The sequence below is a fragment of the Columba livia genome, chromosome 5 (assembly GCF_036013475.1).
Source record: "Columba livia isolate bColLiv1 breed racing homer chromosome 5, bColLiv1.pat.W.v2, whole genome shotgun sequence".
In the NCBI taxonomy this organism is placed as follows: Eukaryota; Metazoa; Chordata; class Aves; order Columbiformes; family Columbidae; genus Columba; species Columba livia.
The window spans coordinates 23,913,879-23,923,116 of NC_088606.1; the positions used below are offsets into that span (position 1 = coordinate 23,913,879).

The 9,238-nt window shown below is 50.3% G+C and overlaps 1 long non-coding RNA gene across 1 annotated transcript; it reads left to right on the plus strand.

Annotated features, from left to right (window-relative positions):
* The first annotated feature begins 323 nt into the window (after positions 1-323).
* On the plus strand, positions 324-7,466 carry LOC110358740 (uncharacterized). The gene is made up of 3 exons (XR_002413460.2): positions 324-427; positions 5,633-5,721; positions 7,250-7,466. It is a non-coding gene; the product is annotated as an uncharacterized LOC110358740 (long non-coding RNA).
* The last annotated feature ends 1,772 nt before the right edge of the window (positions 7,467-9,238 follow it).

Genomic DNA, 9,238 nt, shown 5'->3' on the forward strand with positions numbered 1-9,238 from the left:
CTTATAACACAACCGATGCGATGGTCACAGGCAGCATCAGTTTGAGTGGAAGAAAACAAACTCAAACACTAACTGGTCTAAATAAATATTAAAGATGAAGCATACCTTCACTGTATTATTAAAGGCCATCCTTGGAGTTTATCTGCAGTTAACTGGAGCAACTGAACTTATCTTGGGAACCAATATGCCTCATGTGGTCTTGGTGATTCAACTCCAGCCCACATAACTCAAGTGCCCAAGATGATCTGGTGATGTGATGGAGCAAAGTGATTCATATGACTAGGAGGGCTTGGACAGGACACCCTGGTGACCATTGTGACTCAGTCTTTGCCAGTGTTGAGTCACAAGGAACGGATGGTCCCAGATAGACACAGTCAGTTGGTTTGTCACTGTGGCCTGCACTGGTCCTAAAGATCAAGTTTTCAAGGTACTCAGTAATTACTGAAAATAGGCACAGCTGCATTATATGTAAATACATACAGATATATAAGTATAAATCTTAAGAGATAGAAACTTCCTTATTAAAAGTTTAGACCTGCTGTAAACAGAAGTATGGAGTAGAAAGAAACTTCTCCAGTTGGCAAGTCTTAAGTGTAGTCCATTTGTATGGCTTTTCCACCTGCATCTGGGCCAGCCAGGATGAACTACTTTGGAGACTACAGAATGGACTAGATAGAGCATTGGTCTTATCTAGCCATTAAGATTACAGTTTCATGTTAGAAACGGCAACTTTTAATTGTAACTAGTGTTAATATTTTAATTACTTTTTTCCGTTTAGACATCACCATTGCCCTTCAGTCTGTGTCATGCCAGATGCTCAGGGCATGTGGTTTGTCCTTCCAGCAATGGAGAACTAGAGGATTTGTGCCTGGGAATATTCTCCACATTCTCTATATGCGCAGCCTCAGCCCAGGACTGCTGTAGATTTCCCCTTGAACTGACCTTAATAAAAGACTGAAGCAGAACAGTGGTGCTTACAAGGCTCTCTCTTTAGAGCTCCTGGCTGTGCCCCAAAACTTGCAAAACCCCCATGCCACACCACATCCTTCCGTGGCCAAACATAAGGAAAATAACTTTAAAGACTATGGCTACTGGGCTCATCCATTGGCACATGCCTTAACAATGTCAACATATCTTGTCCCTTAACATGTGTTACACGTTCTTTAACTGAGGCATTAATACTCAGCACTTGTAACAACTCTAATCCACATATATCAAAGCACTTCTGTGGAAAGAGAAATACTGCGTAGGCTGGCAGGAGCCTAGAGATAACCCATTAAGATTTGGTAACAGTGGCTAATATACTCACTGACTCAGTTGAAGATGCACAGAAAAGTGACAAAACCCTCTGCCCAACATGCAGTTGGGTTGGTGTGAAGCCCAGAATGGCTTCCCTGGAGTAATGTAGCGTGGAGTTTAAAAACATCTTTATGTGAACACTGTAGTAACACAGAGCTGTCTCTGTAATTAAAATTCTCCTGCTTCTAAGTACAGTCTCCAGCAGAATCTGTTGTTTGAATCTATAAAGCATCAAATCCCTGCTTGAGCACTTCTCATTGACGTCTCAACAGAGGCAAAGGGGACAGAGACTAAACAGCACTCTCTACTCTCCACGTCTCACATTTGTAAGCACGTGGCATGTACTTCTGGGAAGAGTCCCACTGTGGAGAGATCCTGGACAGCTTTTTTCCATTGAACATGTGAGAGAACAATGACAAAATGAGGGCTGCTGGTGGAGGCTGAGTCCCTTCCTGCTGTAACACCCAGTCCTCTTCTGTCATTCCTTGCCAGGGAAGAGCCCTTGACTTTTTGCTTTATGCTTTTATTTTCCCTTTTGCTTTCTCTTCTCTCCCTCCAAACCATGCTGTTCTCTCTTAGATTTGCCCACCCTCTCCCCCTCTGACTGCTGCCCGTGCTCAAAGCGATTAACTCTGCCACTTTCTCTGGGTCTGTTCCTCTGAAGATTACTGTCTCGTGTTCAGAGTGGATAATCCATCAACCAAATGGCCAGCTGCCACCCAGGGGTCCGACACAGTCCTCTGGCTCTCGGGCTGGAAGGTCTCTTTGGCTGCACGGCTGGCAGAGCATGGAGAAGGCAGCGCACCAGGAGCAAAACCAGCACGGGCAAGCAGTTAGTGTTCCAGACAGCATGAACACATATAAATATGAGCACACATATGTATGCTCACACTAGCAGCTTCACAGCCTCAAATCTCGGGAGATGGCTGGAAGAAGAGCCCAGGAATGACTTAGCTCTCGGGAGACAAATTGCCTGCTCTCACACTGCAGAGACCTCCCTTTAAATCAGAAGGGGCAACTCTCCTTGCTAAAATCTGGATAGGGGTTTCAGATGACTTATGGACCCTACAGAATGTTATTATCTGAAGCAAATGTGAAAGTGAACTGGAACTGAACATCGTGCCCATGCTGAGACACATGCCAGGAGCACACAGGGTGCCTTGAGCCTTGTTGTTGCAGTGCTGTGGGACCTCCCTGCCAGAGTCTGTGCTCCTGCAGACTGGCTGAGGGGCTTCAGCCTGGTTAGTGCAGCATCTCCTTTTCCCAGCTAACAGTCCTTCTGCACAGAGCTCAGGCCATGCTCTCATGAATGATGGGATGGTACCTCCTGGCCTGGTGATGCTACTGCACACCTGGCTCTCCACACAGCCCTACTGAAATGCCTCCAGTTCGACTACGGTGTCTGTTCAAAACACCTGCCCAGGCTGAGCTGAAGTCTGAGTTACACCACTATTTAAACCAAACTTGACCTTTGGCATGATCTAAAACACACCCAACATAACTCTGCAATAAGGACCACCGATAAACAACATCAGTATCTTTACGATACGGCCCAAACCACAGCCAGGCTTCCTTCAGCCCAACAAGATACCTTGGAAAGGCAAACCAAGAGTGAGAGAAACATCACTGCAGAGGGGGCCAAGGAGGCAGCATCCAGCAAGAAAAGCAAGAGGGAAATGACTCGGTACATGGATAGACCACACAGTCTGCTCTGGGCAGCTGGGCATGGCCCTACCAGCTTCATGCAGCTGAGCATGGGGCAACATCTGCCTCATAGCTGAAGCACAGAGTGAAGGGAAGTTGCATGCCCCATGCCAGTTGGCATTTCCCCCCTGTGCCTCATTTGCCATGCCCCTAGCACCAGCCAGCTGTGCCATGAGGCGACAGCACATGGGCTGCCAGTGCAGCAGAAACTGGGGAAAAAAAAAAAAAAACAGGCTGAGAAAACCAGGTACAATTGGGAAAAATATGCGAGAGGCCAAAGAATGAGATGCAAGCTCCTTGCTGGGAGCGGGGCTAAGCTGGCCAGGCTGCAGGTGGAATGAATGGAGATCTGGCTGATATAACAAGCCATTTAAGAAGTCCAGTCTCCTCTGCTTTTCACTATCTTTTCTTTCCCATATTTCCCTTGTTAGTTTTCTAAGGGCAGACAGCTTATCCCATCAAGCTGCCCTGAGAGGAGGGACTGGGCTGTCTGACCCTCTACCAGTTCCATACTGACAAGCATTTATTCAAACCCTTCTCTAGTTTCAACCAAGAGAGAGGCACACAGATCTCAGAGATAACGAGTGTTATAGATTTAATGAAAATAGGTAGCAGGATAGAGGACTCTCCGAGAGTCCCTACTGCAGGAGAGATTACAGTGTGAGCTAAAATACCAACCACCAGAAAACCTTCATGGGAGGCACCATGTAAATAGCTCAGGCCTCAGGAAACACATATAATCTGCCTCTGCGCTCAGAGGGCACTTGCAACTGGACACAGAGCAGGGAGTCAGTAGGCGATGGCAGCAGGCACAGCACATCGTGCCGGACCAGCACAGGTCTCTGTTCCCCTGGCCTCTGCAGAGAGGGAGGGCACGGCTCTCTGGGAGCAGATGCATCCATTGTACCCAGTCTGCTATTGTGTGGGTTCTTTTCCTGGCATCACTGGCCAGCACTGAACCGTGCATTAATGTCCAGGACTGACAAAAGTATTTAAAAGGACTCTCCATCTCTCACTTAGGAAGGAGCATCCCCATCCTTCTTTACACCTGTCCCAAGGAGACTGTATCCTCTATACTAATGATGCTGGGCCAGCTCCGTAATGAAGCCACACTGCCCCACTAGTGTTTGTGCATCCTCTCTGCAGAGTGAGGCAAATGAACCTGCTCCCCGTGCAAGTCTTCCCACACCCTCTCTGCAAATGAGCTCATGCCAGGTCATAGCCTGACTCCACTGCTGACTTTGCTGGAAAGTGACTGCCCGCCAGTTCCTTCAGAGGCTGATGAACAACGTGAACCAAGCTTAAGAATGGATGTGACTCTTGCCTGCTCCCTGAGTATTTTCTGTACTCTGCCTAGGAGATCCCACTTCTTTCTCTGAAGGAAGAAGGAAGCAAATGGAAGGGCATTATCCCTCCTGTTTGCACTGAAACACTGGCCGTGCCAATACATAAAAAAATGGAAGGAGCCATATAACTTCCTCTTTAAAAAACAGAAGGGCTATGACGCTTTCTAATCCTAGAAATGAAGTTAAGGCCAAGGCTGACATTTCAGGGATTGTTGCCAATTAATTTAATGAATAAAAGTTTCTTCTTCAGATGTGCTCTGTGCATGCAAGAGAGGAGCTGGATTGTTTTCCTGCCCCAGTTCTGGGTAATAATTTTTGCTGCATTCACTCAGAGACATCTGTCTGTTTTCATGCCTGCAGTGTAAGCTGGTGTTGAAGTTGCATCTGCTAAGGAGCCTCTCTGCTCCCTATCCTGGGGGCTATTTCAGGGTAAAAATACCCATTAACTGCTTACACTAAAGCACACACTTCATAAAAACACGAGCAAAGAACATAATGATGCATCAGGCTCTGCATATAACCCATCGGCTGCGGCCGTGTCTGGATAAACAGAGGAAGCAGTGGTCTGGAGCAGGGTGGCTGCTCGTGCCGCAGTGACCAGGCTGCATGGGCTCCCCCAGCTCCGCAGCCAGACCAGCACAGCTGGGTCCTGGGGCATTGCAACAGAACCAAAATCACCAGCGCTGCACATTGCCCACACACAGCCCCTGTTCCTGAGGACGGCTGGGCTTTCGGGGCGGCTCTCCCCACCTGCCTGCAGGCCCTGGGGGGACACACACGGCCCTGAACCCCTGTGGTCGTCCTCCTCCTTCCCTGCAGAGCCAAATCCACACCATGCCCTCCCTCCTCCTGCCGCTGCCGAGGCCCGAGCAGCACTTCCCAGCCTCGCCAGCAGCTGTTTCACCCAACACAACTTAGAGGTGCTGAATGAAATAGCAACGAGTTCCCAAACGCACTACAAAAAGAAAGAGGGAGCAAGAAAGGGCCAGGTGTGATGTGTGTTTCAGGGTATATGAACGACTGGAAACAAACCCCAAATCCCTGAAAACTTGGAGAAAACAGGAACAAAAGGTGGGAGAAAACCACACAAGCAATGGGGAGGTGGCGAGAGGGGCTCTCGGTATTGATGTTTGAAATGGGCTCTTTAAAATGGAAGATAATGACACTGAAAATTATTCTGAGCTTTTCAAAGGCATAAATGACCAAACTGCCTCCTGACTCCTGAATTACATTATCCAGAAAGAACTTAATAGCATGTTATTATCGCTTCTCCTCGCTGACAGGATTTCAGCGCTGAAAAGACAAACAAGAAGCGCATTCATAATCGCAACCGCATTCACCTCTGCAACGCACTGGCCGCTGCTAATTTCAGGTAAGTGTCTCAGCAGCCGGCTGGGGAAGCTCAGCAGGGCTCATGGCGCTTGGCAGAGAGGTAATTGCCTTTGTCACTGCCTGAGGGGGACGGGCTGGGTGTCCCCAGGGGGCAGGCGGCACCAAAAGCCTGCTGCAGGGCCGAGAGCAGCATGGCCTGAGCTGGCTGGTGGCAGCTGGTGGGGACCTACCCCCAGTGGGGCTCCATGTCCCAGCGGGTGCCTGCGAGTGGCCCCAGGGCTGCACAGACAGCAGCGGGGACCCCGAGACTGCTGCAGCCACAGCTCCGCTGCTCTGCTAGGAGCTTATAAGAATGGGATCAAGACAAGAAAGGGGGACACAGGGACATGCCGGGGCTGAGGAGTGTGAGCAAGCAACCTGGCCTGAGCTGCCCAGGGGTACCCCAACCTTTGGCATTTGTGGTGTGTGGTTCCTTTTCATGCCCTGGAGAGAGCAGTGCCACAGATTTCCAGAGCTGGGCAGCCTGGCAAGCCCCTCTCCTGCCCCTGCTTGCCACCCCATCACTGTGCCCCAGTTCACAGGTCAAAGGGCAGCTCCATCACATTGTGCTCCTGACTGATCTGGCTGTCTTGGCCATGCCCTGGAATGGGCATTGTCCTGGTGCAAGCCAACAATGACCCTGGCATCACACAACACCATCGTGCCGCCATCTGAGGGCCACAGCAATGCAACAGTTTGCTTTGGGCCATTCCTGAGGCCTTTCTTTAAGTTCTCCCTGGTTTTTATCAATGTGCACCACTGCAGTCCAAAACGCCCCTCTCCCAGGAGGTGCCCCATCTCCTCCTGAACACCCCCCAGCAGTCAGAGGTGGGGCCAGCTGCAGCCGTGGCATGGCAGTGCAGGAGCCCAGCCTGGAGAGAGACGGGGTAGGGAAAGAGGGGGAGAGCCATTTTGTGGGCTCCACTCAGCTGCCATCACCACAGGACACATTTGCATGGGACAACCCAGGATGCAGAGGGTGACCCAGCCAAGCAGGGTCCCTGGGCCAAACACCATCCCTGCTACAGTGCCACCATGACAAGGCCAAGCTAAGCCCCAGGGCAAGCCTTTGCGCAGCACTCCGTGTCTGCCTGTGATTTATGTCCAAGGTTTAACAACATTTCATTTCAGCAGACACGCTCCGACGTCTGTAGGCCCCTAAGCAAGTGAAGGCGGTAACTGCCAGTAACAACAGCCAGCACTGTGCTCTGCCGCCTGCTCGCTACACCTGTAGTCAAGATTTTTTCTCCTAGTAGTGCAATATGGCAAATAACCCTTCCCAGCAGAAGACGGGCTGCAGAGGGAGTTTACACAGCACACCCAGAGCCCCCTCTGTCATCGGGGTTGGACCCACAGCCCAGCCTCAGCAGGAAGCTCTGGGAGAGGGGCTGTAAGAGTGTCTGCTCCCTTGGCAAAATTCAGGTGCCAAGGGGACAGGAAACATGGCACAGTAGCACCTGAACAGCTCTGCAGTCCTGCGACCTCTCACAGGAACTCACCAGGGGCTGGTCCCTCATTCTGCTTGCCAGGGAGTATGAACGCAGCAATCAAAGGAAACCACGGGGAGAAGACCTGGGATGAAGATCACAAGAGTAGGACCATGGACCAGTCTCCAAACTAAAGGAGTTTCATGAACCACATAATCCGGACAGGGCCAGGGCTGAAGGGCAAACTGCATGGAACAGCCTTGGCCAGCAAGGACTGCTCAGGTGATCTTGCAGAACCTGCGCAGGTCCCCATCCCCTTCATCATCTTCACTAACTCTTATTCTCTGGCTACACAATTAAACAGTCAAGTATAATTTCACCAGGGTGAAACTCTCCTCCCATGAAACTGACTGTCCAGCCTGCCATGCAATAACCAGCAGTGCCATACTTGTAGCTGACTTCCCACTCCACAAAAGACACTCTGCTTTCCTCCGTCTTCCTCTGGGGCTCTGTCCACCTCACACCAATGCATTTTAGGTACATTGATACCCCAAAGTAAATCCCCAGCCCACATCACCTCATTGCTCAGGTCTCCACACCAGCTGTTGCAGAGCAGCTATTTCTGCGCTGACCTGCTGCTGGTGGCTACACTGACAGTGCTCCCCGCTTTCGTTCTGCTCCAATTTAACTGATGGCCCCACGATGCAGAGGAGCAACTTGCAGCCCCAGCGCAGACTGAGTGCAGCACAGGCAGCCATAGGACTGCCTACCCTGTGATATATGCATCTTATATCGCTGGGTTTTCCTATCAGCCTTATCAGCATGATGGATAGTTCAGGCACAGTGAAGAACAAGATAGTAATAACAATGGCCATGATTACTATTTTTCATATTTTCTTTAGGAGCAATATGATATTATGAGGCTTTGTGCACATCACTTTGTTTATTGGCTACCACTTAGTAATCTCTTCCATCTCCGCTTTATTAAAGTTAGAGATGCTGTTCGGCTGTGGGCTGAGAGGAGAGCAGGGGCTCACAGGACAGCCACCCTGAGAGACACTCACTTCCTCACATCCATGCTGAGCCCAGAGCTGCAGGATTGCAAACCACCACGAGCTAACATGCATTTTACATGCTGACACATCCTGCTAGGTCAGACCTAAGTCTTGTTCCTTTCTTGGCAGTGTTTCAGTTATAGGAAGAGTCTTTATGAGCGTTATTCATGCTGATATGTATCAGAGTGGGGAAAAGCAGTTTCAGCAAAAAATAATCTGAATCAAAATAAAGTCAAATAAAATAAAATGGTAAAATACCAAAGCTCCTCCCTGATCCACAATGCTGATGCAGCCTGGCTGAGCAGTTTTTAACACACAACCAGAAATCAAAGTACCCGGGATACAGCAAGCAGCTTAGGAGGCAGCTGTGCGAAGAGCAGACGCTGATCAAACACCATGGCTGATGTGGAGTGCCACGGAGGATGACAGGCAGAGGGGTGCTCTCTGGGTCACACGCAAAGACCCAGAAAGGCCACTACCCTTTGACACGGTCACCTTGAGCTTCATGGGGACTGCTGGGGGACGCCAGTGCTGCTGCATGTCGCAGGGTCAGCAGGAGGTGCGCAGGTGAGCGCACAGTCATGTCCTGCCCAGGAGCCCCTCAGGCACAGCTGCAGATAAATGCTTCGCAATGATCCCCACAGGGGACAGAGACTCGGACCACTGTCACATGGAGAAGCATCAGCATTTTCCCAAGCTGGCACGGGCAAGGAAGATCTCTCAGCCAGGTGTATCTCACACCACCCATATGCTGAACACCCGCAGCCAGGGAAACATTCAGCACTGTCTCTACGGGGCCTGATCACCATCACCTAGAGGTCACCTAGCGTCCCTCCAGCCTGCTCAAAAAGCCTTCAGCTGGATGTAAGTAGAATCTATGCCCAGTTTAAAGCCTGTTTAAGGCCCGAGGCAGCTGTAGCAGGACTCTGGGAAGGCACACACTGCCTCTCCTCAGGAAGGCACCATGACCTGCGGGTTTTGCACAGAAAAGACCCAAGAGGTAGCTAGCCAATTAAAGCTGCAAGGTGAACTTCCC